Here is a 13709-nt window from a genome sequence, read left to right on the forward strand (position 1 = left end):
GCGCCCGGAGCCCCCCCAGCCGTGTTCCTCAGGTAAGCCCTGCTCCGCGAGCTGGTGTTTCACACAAACAGGCTCCACGTCGCGGCTCTGGATGCAGTGAGGGGCTGCGGAGCTGACAGCGGTGCCCCCGCCTGCTGCGACACCCGAAATGCTGAGGAAGGATTGATGCTGTTAAGGGTGCCACTGATGCTTGCTCCCGGCCTCCAGGTCCCGTGGCTGCGGGTGGTTGCTGAAGGATGGAGGGTTTGCAGGATGGGAATTGGGTGAAACAATGATATTGTATCTGAGCAAGTGTTGGAAGCAGCAGAGTTTGGGGGGGGGCGACACAGGCTGGGTGCAGTAAGGATCATTTTCCCATATGCCTTCAGTTGGCTTCCTGAATCATCAGCTGTGCTGGAATTGCCCTTTCTCTGTGGTATTGGGGTAAACAAAAAAGAAATCAAGATGTGCAATTGGCAGCAGAGTGAAGTCAGCACAGCTTTTCCTGATAACAACAATAATATTCATTAACATTCAATCTACAAATTATCCCTTGAAACCTCAGCCTGGAGATTTGCCAGTTTCCAGCACAAACCAATGTTGTCTGCTACGTCTCCAGCATGGCAGCGTTTCCCAGGCTGTGTCTGACATATGGCACCGCGGAGCTGTCAGCTGCGCGTCCCGCCACGCGCGGGGCGGGGGGTACACCCTGCCTTCCGCAGGGAATGTTGGTATTTCATTAAAACAGGATGGCTGTTCTGCAGATTCAGTTCCCCAAAGAATCAGGAGGTGATCTTGATGTTCCCTAATCTTAGTTTTGGGAAAAGCAGTGAGCTTTTTTGGCAGCTTTCAAGATGCTGTTTCTAGAAAGTGTTTAGTAAGCGTTCACACTGACTCCTGGGTCGGGAAGGTGGGGAAAAATCTCAGCGATTTGGAAGAATCCCATTAAGCAGCGTGTCTGTGTGTTCATCCCTCTCAGAGAGCTCTCAGGATTGCTTCTGTCTCCACGGGGACAAGGAAAAGGTCCCTTCTTGTCTGCTGTTTAATGGGCTGTCCACAGCGTGATGCTGAGCGCATTCTCTGCCTGCAGCTGGCGTTGCTGCGCACATCCCTGGGGCACTTCTTTCGGAGACCCGGGATTAATTCGCGCTTTGCCTTTGTGCTGCCATGTAGACAGTTTCTACTGAAACCTTAACAATCATTTGGGTGTCCTCATCTGTCAGCTATTGGAAACGTTATTGATAATACAATCATTCCTCCTTTGGTCCCTCTGTCTCCTTTTTCTCCGCTGCAGATGCTGTAATTTGTCACTGCTGTCCCCCTGAAACATTGAGAGACTGGAACGTGCCCCGTTGGGCAGCATTGCTATGCAGCAAGGGAGGTGTCCTGCGCCTCTCGCCGCTCGCACGGCCGGGGCTGCAGCTGCATCTCCCAGCCTGACCCTGGGAGACCCAGCAGCTCCTGCCTCTGCGTGAGCTCCGGCTCCGGTGACCAGGGGACACCGCTCTGGGGTGTCACGGGTTTGGGTCTCAAGTGCCTCATCATCCCGATTGTGAGAGACCTGACACTGCAGAGACCCGTTTTCTCTGCTGTTTTCCATCAGCCTGAGGCTGGCAGGGTTGGCTCGGAGGGGTCACTGTCCCACTTCGCCCCTGCCCCACGGGAGCTGCCAGGTCACCCCGAGGCTTTGCTCCAGGTCCCCCGGGTTACCGTTTGCTGCCGCTATAGTCACTACAGACAGCTGTCGATCCAGGCGGTGCTGCTGCTGCTCTATGGTCAAGGAGGTGTCATTAGCTTTAAGCCGGTAATCAGCTGTCACTCTCTGGGGGCTTCTAAGGCCTGGGCATCAGAGCAGAGGGACAGCGAGGGCCATGCTGCAGAGCCCGGCTCTGTGTGGGGAGGATTCGCCCCAGACGCCTGTGGGTGGCAGATACGGGCCCCGGGGGACACCGGAGGATGCGATCCCTGCGCAGCAAGCGGCTGCTGGTCCAGCAGAAGGAGCGTCTCACCGCACAATAACATCTCCCTGCATGTCAGTCCAGGGGGCAAAGCTCCCTGCTGACAACAGCTGCACGGAGAGCTTGGCATGGATTTGCATAGATGAAATGATTTCTCCTGCCATTCATTCAGTCTTTCTGTCTGCTGGCTTCCCTGCTCCTCTGTGGAATCCGGGGTCCACACAGAGACCATTCAGCTGGCCGGGAGCTCTTTGCTGTGCGTTGCTTTGCACAGATGTCCCCGAGCAATTCCATGAATTGTTGCTCTATAGTCACTAAGCTGTTTGGGAAAACATTTCGGATAACTGTCCTACGCATTGGGGTGACTGAATTAATGGCATTTGAATGGTCAAAAAGATAGTGTGAACTGGAAACAATGCCGTCCCTGTAATGAGTGGCAGGAGAGCTCCAGCTGGTATTTTCATTGTTAACGAGCAAACCCAGGGTGCTGCATGGCCTTGCTACCTTGGAAGGAGCTGGAGAAATGCACAACCCGGCCCATCGCTTCCCCTTCTTAACTTTTCAAGTGCCGGGAAAGGAATGCTTTGCAAACTGTCTTTCAGAGCTCCGCAAGTGAGACCCTGTACCTCAGCGGCACGGAGGGCGGCGGGACGACTGCAGGCCAGGGGTGCTGTGCCCAAACCCCCACGTTCCCCTGCCCGGGCTGCCAGGGCGGCACCTCTGGCTGAGGTTTCCTCATAAAGGTGGAAGCAAACTCTGCAGCTCTGTCACCCTGTGCCCAGTCTCACACTCGTCCCTGCACGTCCCGTACTGGCCGTTGCTGGAGTTAAGGTATGGGACCCGGGGGGGTGGTGGGGAGGGAGAAGCGTGTGTGGGGAGCTGAGACACCTTCACAGCAGCCGTGGTGCAGCCTGCTTCCCGCAGTCCGATCAGCCATCTCAGAAACAGCACGTTGACCACAAGCGTTATTTTTAAATATGCTGCACAGTCCCAAACGCAGTTGTCGCTGCATGAAGTGACCATCAGTGATGAGAAGTCCCCAGTGCGACAAGAGGTGTCCCCTGTGGCAGGAGGAGGGTGCGCACACCTGCAGCCGGCTGGGGTGTCCCGTGCGGTGGCAGGTCCCACTCTGAGGAGGGTGCTTGGCAGCCAGGAGAGCTTTGTTGCACCTGGGCTGGGCAGAGCACAGCGATCCCAGCCATACATCATCGGGAAGAACGTGCGCTTGGGTAACACATTAGAATAATACATTATTAGAGCACTGTTGCTATGGTGATGTATTAGGGCAATATATCATTAGATACCTTCCATTGATGATGTATGGCTCCAAACATGGCTCCTGCCAGCGCCAGCACAAGGGCCACAAAGGAAGTCTTGTCTTTTTGCAGAAATTCTACCCCTTCCCTGGGGAAAAAAGAATCCAACTGTAATGGCTTCATTAAGGGGACATGGGGCAGGGGCTGGCCTGGGGCTCCTCTTCCTCTCTCCTGAGGACACTTTGTGCTGAGCCACTTGCTGTGCTGCTTTGGGACCTGCTACCTGCATTTTGGTGCAAAGAAACAGTTTGCAGAGCACATGCTGTTCCTCGCTGCGACGCTGCCCCAGCCCTGCAGCCCAGGTCGGGGCTGTGAGTCCCACCCAGGGGCTTGTCAACCAACTGCTGAGGAAGCGCTGCCTCCCCTTCACTTTGCATCCCCATGCCCGAGAGCAGAGCTGGGAAGGCAGCTGCTGAGGCTCTGCAGGTGCCCATCGCTTCCCCCCCATCTTTTCCCCATGCCTGGAGTGTCTGCCCACCCTCTCTCATGTGGGACAGTTGTGGTAGGGCTGCTCCTGGACCTCTCCCTCTCCAGCACTGCTCAGAGGATGCAGGTCCACAAGCAATTCTGGACGCAGCTGCTCTCACATACAACCTTGTGTTAGCGCAGCAGGTCTCTGGGCTCCTTTCCCAGCAGTGTGGGCTCGTGGTTAGACCACTGAAGAGCCAGGCTGCCCCCACATCGCCCTGCAGATGCACACTTCCTTCCCTTGAAAACTCTGCGGGAGCAGAGGCTGCCCACTGAGGGCAGAGAGGGTGAGAACAAGAGGGTGTTTGTGCAGACTTGAAGTATGATAAATAATATTCCCCAGAACTGCCCTGCTGCTGCTGGGTCCTGTTCATAATAATGATGTGTGAGACACTTCAGGAGAGCAAGACTGTGTCTGCCCCTGATGCCAATGCTTTTAAGGGTTCAGTGTGCTGCCCTGCTCCCAGACACCATCCACAGTGCTTTAAGCCAGGGCTGCTTTTAGCTTCTCAATCAATTGGATTCAATTAAGTGATAACGCAAGCCTGTGGGTAGAGAAGTGATTGCTTATCCCTTAATCAGCAAGTTCTCCCTGGGTAGGGCAGGGTGGTTTCCCACCCAGTGTCCGTGTGGTTTTAGTGCAGATGTCCTGGGATGGGAGTTAAGGTGAGAGCTCCTGGCTCAGCCCCCGGAGTCCTGTCCTCCCGCTGCTGCCTCCTGCCCTTGCTCTGAGCTGGTGCTGGGAATTGAGGGACATCCTGCAGCTGTGGACTCAGATGCCTTTGTCCTCCACAGACACTGTGCTGACCCTGGGGCTGAGCCCTTCACCGCTGGGGCTGTTGCTCCGTGCTCCCAGGAGAGAGGACCAGCAGCACAGAGCTGTGGATGGAGATGCTCAGCGCTGCCTCCACAGACAGGAGCAGCTGCCTCGGGAAGCAGAGGTACGTTTATTTAAAGCGTTCTCTTGTTTTCGCTCTGTCCCCAGTGACATGTTTGCACTGGGAGATGCTGCCAGCACCCACCCTGACACGTCTGGGAGCGAGTGCGTTGGGGAGGCTGTGGGCATCCCGGTGAAGCGAAGCTTGCTCTGCGCCGTGGCCGTGGGATGCACAGGGCACCTCGGCTGGCTGAGGCCAGACCTGGCTGTGAGGGATTTCAGACATCAATAAACATCAGTGTCAAAAAGGACAGGAAAAGGTTATTTATCAGAAAACAGGCCAAGAAGCAGGATTGCAGCAGGGATGACATGTGCTCTGGCCACGCTGCCAGGGCTGCGTCCTGCGGTGGCTCAGAGGGGTCAGAGCCACCATCCAGCGCCGCTCGCGTCCCCGCGCCAGCTGAGAACCGCGGCTCGGCCCCGCAGCCCCCGCCGGGCTGTTGCCACCAGCCGTGACAGCAGCGCAGGATTTCTCTTGCTTCCTCCAGTGTAACGAGGACTCTGGAGGCGTGACAGTCTCCTCAGAGCAAGTCAGGCTTGGCGGGGCTGAGGTCTGCAGCGAGCTCGGCCACCTCGCCGGGCTCCCCGGGCTCAGGAGCTGCTGTTTCTGTGCGTATCCAGCGGCTCTTTGCCTGCCACGGAGCTGCAGAAAACTGCTTATGGGTTCGTGCACGTGCGTCTGTGTGTAGCTAAGTGACATGGTGGAGATCTAGGAGAAAAACATTCTAAAAAATGACAATAGAAGAGATAATTAATTTTCAAGAAAACACAAAAAAAGGGAGAAAACTGAGTTGCTGTTGAGTTGTTGGTTGTTTTCTGGTGACTATCTAGTGAAGACCCTCGTGTGCCACGTGGCCTCATGTTTCTCCTCTGCTGTCGCGGGGATGCGCGGGCTGTGCCGGTGCTGTGCGTGGGGCTGACGGCAGCCGGGTTGTGCCCCACTGGTGGAGGGAAGGACCCGGGGAGGCTCAGTGCTGCGGACCTTGGGAGCAGGGCAGGGGACAGGCACAGGGCCTCCGGTGGTAATTCTGGTCCCGGGGCTGTTCCTGCAGGAGCATGTAATGTATCAAGGCCTCAGAGATGCCATCAGCACATCCCTGGCATGGCTGGGAGTTCTGCATCCCTCAGACCTGTCCTGATGCTGCAGTTCAAGGTACAGCCCCAGTGCTCTTCCCTCCCTCCCGTCACCTACCTCTGATTAGAGCCCTCGGAACAAACCTGCTAATGCCTTTCCCAAGCTCTCGCCCCCACACTTTTGCCCTATAAATCACTATAATTAAAGTGTTTGGAAAATGCTTTGGGAGCCCAGACAAGCATCCCCACATGCTACACACCCAGCTTGGCAAGCCCGACTTCCTGCTGCACCCACCCGCTGCCCCGGGCGCTGCATCCCTGCCCTCCCAAAACAGCCGGCAGGACAGGAGCGAGGACCGTTCCCAGGCTGCGCTGCCCGGGGCTGCGGGGCGGCTGTACACCCAGCTCGGCTCTGCCTGAGCAGCTCCCTGGGCAGAGAGGAGCTCAGGAGATGGGCAGGACTCTCTGCTGTAAGCCCAAAGAACTGATGCTCTCCCTTGGCTGCTGGCACCTGGGTGCAGGGATCCTGGGCAGAAAGCCTGTCGAGAGGGCATGGAGGGCACGGCACACTGCACCAGCCCTCTGCTAATTACAGGGCATGAGCCCCAGCAGCCACTGTGGCCACTGTCTGGCAGATGTGGAGGAGGCAGCGGAGGTGAGCCCGGGCTGCGGGCACGGCCGATGGCCCCGGGGACCCGCGGAGGCTGCCAGGACGGGCTGGCACTGCGGCACGGTCACAGCTCCCTACTCAGGACAGCTCTGTGGGGCGGGAGCGGGTCCCCTCCTGCCCTGAGCTGAGGCACGAGGAGCCCAAGAAGATTTGTCCCAACTGTTTAGCTCAGAGACAAACAGTCCTTCAGGAGTCGGTGCGAGACCCTACCTGAGGCAGAAAAGCCATTTTTCAAGCCGTGGGCAGCAACATCCATGAAACATTAATTTTTAACAGTGAGCCCCTGGAGTGAAGATCAAAGCAATTACGTGAGGAGGCAAAGGGAAGCAGCAGAGCGGCAGGCGAGGAGAGCAGAGCTGCCTCCTCCAGAGGGTCCCTGCCCGCTTGTCCTCCTCTCCTGTGCTCTGCTCGGCGGCACCAGCTGTGCCCCTGCCAGGAATCTTTGAGTCACCCGGACATTCCTGTTCTGTTCCCAAGAGCCTTGTGCTCCCTGGGTGCCAGCGCTGCTGGCCCTGGTGCAGCAGCCCCGGTGCCACCCCACAGCGAGGGCACCTTCCCACCAGCACCCACCCGCTGCAGCTGGTGTGGAGCGTGGGGAGCCAAACCCAGACTTTTCCCTTGGGTTCAGCTCTAGAAACGGAAGCAGATTTTCTTCCAGCCCCTGTATGTTGACTTGCAAAGGCCGGTAACACCTTCTAGGTGAGCAGATAGTGTCGGAGCCATTTGGTCCCAGGCGGATCTCAACCATCCCCAGCCCACCCACGCCAGCATCACCATCCATGGGCTCTCCTGCATCCCCTTCACCTTGATGCTTCGTCTCTGCTTTCGCAGTCACCAAAAAAGACAGAGACCCACATGTGAGGCTCTGCAGGCTGTCCTTGAGCGTTAGGCTTCAGGGGGCATTTCACAGGCAGGCAGAGTCCGTGACCGCGGTTTGTCTTCTGCTGCCACGTTCCCCCCCTCGTCAGGAAGGGTTCAGCAGCCCGGCTCTCCCAGCAGGCAGAGCGCAGCCCTGCTCTCAGCTCCTGCTCAGCAGGTATTTTTCACCCTTTAATGAAAGCAACTGAACTGTCTGAAGTTGCCTCTCAGCTCTTCTCTAGGGCTTGGACTGCCAAGAAATGATTGACGTGTTTAATAGAGGCAGTGGGTGCAGAGGAATTTGGCAGGAGTCCAGCCTCATGATACACAAAGGACACTGCTTTTCCTGCTCAGGTTTTCTGAGCTCCTGCTCTCTCCGAACAAGCTGTCCCACGCGGGGATGTTTCACACTTGCCGATAGCTCCGTGAGCTCCGGAGCAGCCCTGGGAACAGGGCAGAGGCCAAGCCGTGGGGATGCTGGGGGTACCCGTGTGTGTGCAAACGCTCCGGGCAGGGGTTTGCAGGAGCTGTGGCACACAGAACTAAGCACAGACCGGGGAAGCCAAGCCTCGCTCAGTGCCTTTTGGGTTTTTTTCCACCACTGTGTTGAGATGTAAGCAATCTCATACCCATACTGAGTGTGAAGCGTAGCGCAGATGCTTGCGTGTTTTGTGTGTATGTGCTCAGGTGTGAACCTGCATGTGGGAGGGTGGGCTTTTTTTACATTTTCTGGAGAGAAACCCCCCTGCTGTGTATGGGCTAGTTTGGGAACAGCCTGCCCGATTGCATTCAGCACACAAACCTCTGCATGTGTGCTCATAAATACGCTTGCATGCACACGTATGTGCTTCACGTATACATGCATGCGCTCACCCCGCACCACCACGTCCCTGCAGGCTGAGCGCCCAGCATGTGCTGTGTGACACTTGCATGCGATGCAAATGTCAGCCTGAGCTAACCCATTATTTAGCGGTAAGGAAGAGTCATTCCTGGAGTCAGCCAGCCTCCCCTGGGCAAAGGGACACTCTGTCAGCCAACTCCAAGGTTTAGCCCAGTGTGATCTGAGGCTTTAATTCCTCCAACCTCCCTGGGAGGTACCAGAGTGACCCTCAGCTGTTTCTTAAGCTCCGGAGCAGAGTTAGGAACAAAGCCCCCTGTAAGTGCCTGACCGCAGTATCTGACCTCGGCTTAGCTTTATCCCATTGAAAGGCACCAGGAAGCCAGCGCTGATATTACCAATATTTCTCTACAGCAGAGGGAGCTCCCTTGGGTATTTCCAGAGGGACACCCATTGCAGGTAGCCCTAGAGAGTGATTTCCAGGAGCAGGCTGGATAATCGGTTTCTTGTGCATTCAATGTATACATTGCTCATCCCCTGGAGCTTCCCATCTCCTACAGATATAAAGTGCAATTTGTGAAGCTTACAGAGGCTTATTAAAATATCATTGTGAAAGCGTGACGTAAGTACCTGACCGGAGAAGAATAGAAAAGATTTGTCACATTAACTAGAGACTTATAAGTCTTGTTTCCTCCTCTTTGTATCTTCTTCCCATGGGAGTATAACAGCCATTTATTATCGTGCATGGAAAAAAAGCCGTAGCTCTTTGCAGGATGTGCTGGCTTCTTGCAGAAGAGAGAAGCCACTGTATCTGACTTGTGATCTGACGCAGGCAGGCTGGCGAAGTAAGCATGCCCGGTACTCAGATGCCTGGCACATTCTTTCAAATAATGCCAAATGAACCGCATTATCCTGAAAGCAGCGCAGCCTGAACCTTGTTTGTGTGGCCATGGCAAGTGTGGGCTGGAATACAGCTCGGGCTATTATCATGTAATGAACACAACAATTACTCTGTAAGGGGGAGAAAGGGTTGGGGCCAGATAGAGTCTTAAGAATAAAGGCTTGTTTGGGAGAATTATTCACTGGGTCCTTGCTGTAGGTGGACGGCAGCAGATTAGAAGGAAACATTATCTCTCAGGGCAAGTTCAGAAGGACAAATGAAGCCAAACTGGCACGGGCTGAGAGTCTCAATACATTATTCTCTTTGCTCTACAAATCTGTGAGAACAAAGTGCCCAGTGTAAATGCTCGCCAGGGCCTTTTTTTTTCCCCTGTAGGACCACAAAAGTTCAGCATGAGACGAAGGGCCACGTGTTGGCTATTAGTCCACTACAAAGAGCGTTTGAGTTGAGAATTTAAAGTCTCATAAAAACATTATTGTCTGCATCCTGGGACATTTGTTTGTAAGGGCAACACGGACTGAAAAAATGTGACCCCCTGCGCAGCTGTGTGCCTCACCGCTCTGGTCATCGCTGGCCCACCTAAGGGGCCACCTCCGGCCAGCCCGCGCCTGGCGTCACCCACAGCCCCCCACGTCCCACCTGCCCGGGGCCCCTGCTCGCCCAGCACCCCTGCAGCGTTAGACGGGAATGGGGAGGTTCGCATTGCCCTCAGCAGGTGTGTGATGCTTGCAGCTTGTACAGGTTATAACCAAATCTGCTTTGGGGCCGTGTCCGGTCACCTCCGAAAGCGGAGAGGACTTTTGCCCCGGTTGGCCTGATGTATTTTGTTGGGGCAGGAGGTTGCACCTTACCTTTCACACGCACGGGGCGAGGCGCGGGGCATGCGCTGCGGAGCGGTACCCTGAAGCATCCATCGACATTTCTAGCTATGCTCTGCTCACCTTTGTCCGCGGTGTGTGTGTTTCACCAGGTTTGAGGTGAGGAAGAAGTTTCTGTCCAAGTGAAAATGCCAATGACTATAGAGGTCTTGTCTTCCTCTGCCCCAGGGATCACGATTTTGCTTCTAGGCATCTATCCCCTCAGCATTTCTCTGCCGGCCACAGCCCTGGGCTGGGTGAGCCTCTGCTTGAGGCTGCTCAGCCTCCTCAGCACTGAATGCCAAAACCCAGCTCGAGCTGCAGGACCCAGTTGTGGCTCTGCGTGCAGTGCAGTGGATGGCAGCATGCAGCGATCAGCACACAGGATCTGACAGTCCCTCCTGGACTTGCAGTCTGGAATCAACAGAATTACGGACAAACATTTGCAAGTACATCTGTGACACTTCTGGGTTGTAAGCTGCTTGCTGCCTTCTTGGTTTAGAATGATTTTGACAAAAAGCATCCGTATGATTTTGATATAGTTAAGCCCATGGCCAGGCTTTATAAGATGCTTGGCAATCTATGGGACAGTTTTTAGAAGCATTGTGTTTTGCATTTGGATTGTCTTCCAACTAACAAGATGATCAGCTTTTGGCTTAGTCAGTACTGGGAGGGAGGTTTTAATGACTGTGTCTCTTTTGCAGCCGGAGACGTGGGACTCGGAAGGGCCACCCCAGCTTTGCCAGCCCCGAGCTGCAGGCAAGTGAGTGTGATTCAGAGCAACCTGCATTCCCCTCCAGATCTGTTTGTCCTCCCAACCTCCCAAGGCAGCCGGCACGCAGCAGTCACCGCTCCCTCCGTGTGCTTTCAACAGGCTAAAAAAAAGGTGGAATATATTATCTGTTCACAAAGTCAGTGTAAATATTAAAGAGCCTGTGAGGGGAAGTGTCTCTGATGATGCCTTTTCAGGAGTGTGGGAGAAAAATCCATCCAGAGGGTCTATGGAGGGGTACGGCCAAAAGGCAAGCAGCGCTTTGAACCTGCTCAAAGCCGCAGGTCAGCAGCCTTCCCGGGGCTGCAGCGGGAAGCAGGCGGCAACCTCTCCTTAGAAACAGCTAAGAGGTCACTTCAGACAATCCACAATTTAAATGAAAGAAAGCGAATCCCAGAGAGAACCGCTTGAAAATGAAAGGCATCAAATGTGAGGACAGACGCGTAAGTCTGGGTGGCAGAGGACCCGGAGAGCTCTGGCTTAGGGAGCCAGGGGACGAACCAGCGGGTGCCTGCGCTCAGGGGTGGAAAAGGAGCCGCTGTCGCCCTGTCTGCGGGACACAGAGCAGCCCTGGGGACCCTCCTGTCCTGCTGAGCGGGGAACCTTGTCCCTGCGTCACGGGTGGTTATGACAGCCAGGCTGAAGGAGAACTGAGCCCTGCTCTGCGAGAGAGCCCTGGGTCTGGGGGACTTGTCTCCTGTGCTCCCGAGCTGTACCAGGGAAGGACAGCGGATTATTTAACAAAAAAAGAGGAGATACTTTGATTGATGAGGGCAAGGAAAACAGTCCGTGGTGTTATGTAATGCGGCTCTGTTGAAACAGTACAGGAAAGTTGCTTCGTGCCAATAAATCAGGCGGCGGCCACGGAGGAGCAGATGTGAATCACACCTTGCTTCATATGCCCTGCAGTGTTTTCACTTATTGTTCCAGTTTTAAAGATTAATGGCACTCAGAGATGAGTACTATCTATGCTTCCATTTCATACTCGTTATCAGAAGGGCTTTTTTCAGCATAATTAGCATGGATCAAATTTTCCAAGTGGCTCGGCAGACTTGCTGTGGTACTTTGGCCACCCAGCGCCCCTGGGACATCCCGCTGCTGCTGGCTGTGCTGGACCCCAACCCCATGGGTCCTGGGGGATGAGAGCTGGTGGCACATCTTGTCTAGGGTCTGAGTGGGGCTTGTAGCCTTTAAACATGGAGAGAAAAGGTCACTGCCATCTCCTCCATCAAACAGAGGTGCTGCAGCCCAGGAACACAGGTTTCCTAACCTGGGCTGCCAGGAGCCTCCACATCTGACCCAGCACCCTGCAGAGCCCCAAGCTGCAAAGGGCTGACGGCCCCTCTGTCTTTAAACAGGAGAAAAGGTTCTGGTGGGTGAAACAGGTGTGTGTGCTGCAGAACCTTAAAGGGCAGCAGAAGCCTTAAAGCCCCTGTCAGGGCACAGGCAGATGGTTCTCCTTTCCTCTCCGGGCTGCCTTTTGTTATCAGCGTGCCAGTCCTCAACAGAAGATTAGGGCATGGGGTACTTGATGCCTGGAGGAGTGACGGATGAAGGTTTTTTGTCTTGGGAACCCAGCTGTGGGGCAGGAGGGTCAGGAGAGGGAGGGTGGAGGGGATGCAGGAGGGCTGGATGAGGTGGCTGGGGAGGAAAAGGCTGCTGGCATCTTCCACCAGCTCACCCGGGGCTGCCGGCACGCGGTTGGGGTCTGTATGTGCTGTCTCATAGGCGGGTGTGTGAACGATGCGGGGCTGTGGGTTGGTGTATGAGGGTGCTGCTGGGGCACTGGGGGAGCAGCTGGGTTGTGGGGTGCTTATGTGGGGCTGCTGCTGAGCTGGAGAAGCCCAGGGAGCACAGTGCCGAGCTCCCTGCTAAGTACAATCAAGCCACGATCGTTTCTATCACGAAGATAAACTGGCCATTGTTGCCAAAAATAAATGTTAGTGTTCAAATCCACACTTCAATAGCACCAGCTCATTAGAGATGCATATCATTTGGCTCCAGTCCCACACCTTCCAGCTCGTTATAAATATGCAGTTGCTGCTGGCTCTACCCCAATCATCTCTGCAATCAGAGCTTTTAATTAGGTTAATTAAATTGTATCAAACCTCACAGGGACGCAGTTCACTGATGCTGATGAGGCAGCCAAAACAGACCTTAACTCTAACTCTAATGAAGGCCCTGCTGCCTGCTGCAGCTAATGACAATGCATAATAAATTAGAGCTTCCCTAGAAAGGTGCATCAGGGCTTGTGCTCAGTAAATGATGATCTATATGCACTAACTTACTATTTCAGTCTTTAGGTCTGCCAAGCCAGGGTTATCCTGGGAATATGTTCTCACTAAATAATGGGCTTCTACCTGCTCAAAGCAATGCTGCTCACCTTGGTTCTCTCAAGGCACTAAAAGCTTTGGATATATAAGTGTAGAGATGGTAAAGCAAATATTTGCTGCTTTCACCTCGCACAGCATTTGGTCTGCTCCGGCGCCTGCCTGTTCCCAACAGAGGCAGCAGCACGTATTTATTTCTTCGAAACCCTTGGTAATTGAATTTGGGCAGGAACATCCTGTTTGGAGGAACTGGGGGACTGTGTCCAAGTGCTGGGCGGTGGGAATGGGGACGGTACCCTGTGCTGTTCCTGGCTGCTCCCAGCCAGGCGAGGACACGTCTGGTGGCCAAGGAGCCTGTGGAAAAGAGAGGTTTAGGGCAGCCATGTTGAGTAGCAATTAGTCATTCCTGATTTACATCCTGCTCTTTCAACTCCCTGCTGTGAAGCTGCTCAGGCTTGAGTGGAGGAACTTCACCAGCCTTTTCTCCTTGGTGCCCTTGGGCAAGGCACCTCGGCTGAACCCGGCTGTTTGGACAGCAGGGTCTGGTGACAGAGCCAGGGCAGCCAGTCCTGCCGGCTGGAGGCACCCGCAGTGCCACCCGTCCCACGGTCCTGCCGCAGACCCGCGACAGCCGCATCCAGAGGCGAGCGAGACCGTGGGCTGTCGGTGAGCGGAGTCATGATGCCGTGCGGCACCTACGGGCAGTGGGATGGGGGTACCGAAACCTCCCTGCTCAGCAAGGAGGGCTCTG

The 13709-nt window shown here is 55.0% G+C and overlaps 1 long non-coding RNA gene across 1 annotated transcript; it reads right to left on the bottom strand.

Annotated features, from left to right (window-relative positions):
• Nucleotides 1–4907: 4907 nt before the first annotated feature.
• Nucleotides 4908–10492, bottom strand: LOC135576414 (uncharacterized). The gene is made up of 2 exons (XR_010468135.1): nucleotides 9851–10492; nucleotides 4908–5704 (listed from the first exon to the last, which is right to left on the bottom strand). It is a non-coding gene; the product is annotated as an uncharacterized LOC135576414 (long non-coding RNA).
• Between the last annotated feature and the right edge of the window lie 3217 nt (nucleotides 10493–13709).

The sequence above is a fragment of the Columba livia genome, chromosome 26, assembly GCF_036013475.1.
Source record: "Columba livia isolate bColLiv1 breed racing homer chromosome 26, bColLiv1.pat.W.v2, whole genome shotgun sequence".
NCBI lineage: Eukaryota > Metazoa > Chordata > Aves > Columbiformes > Columbidae > Columba > Columba livia.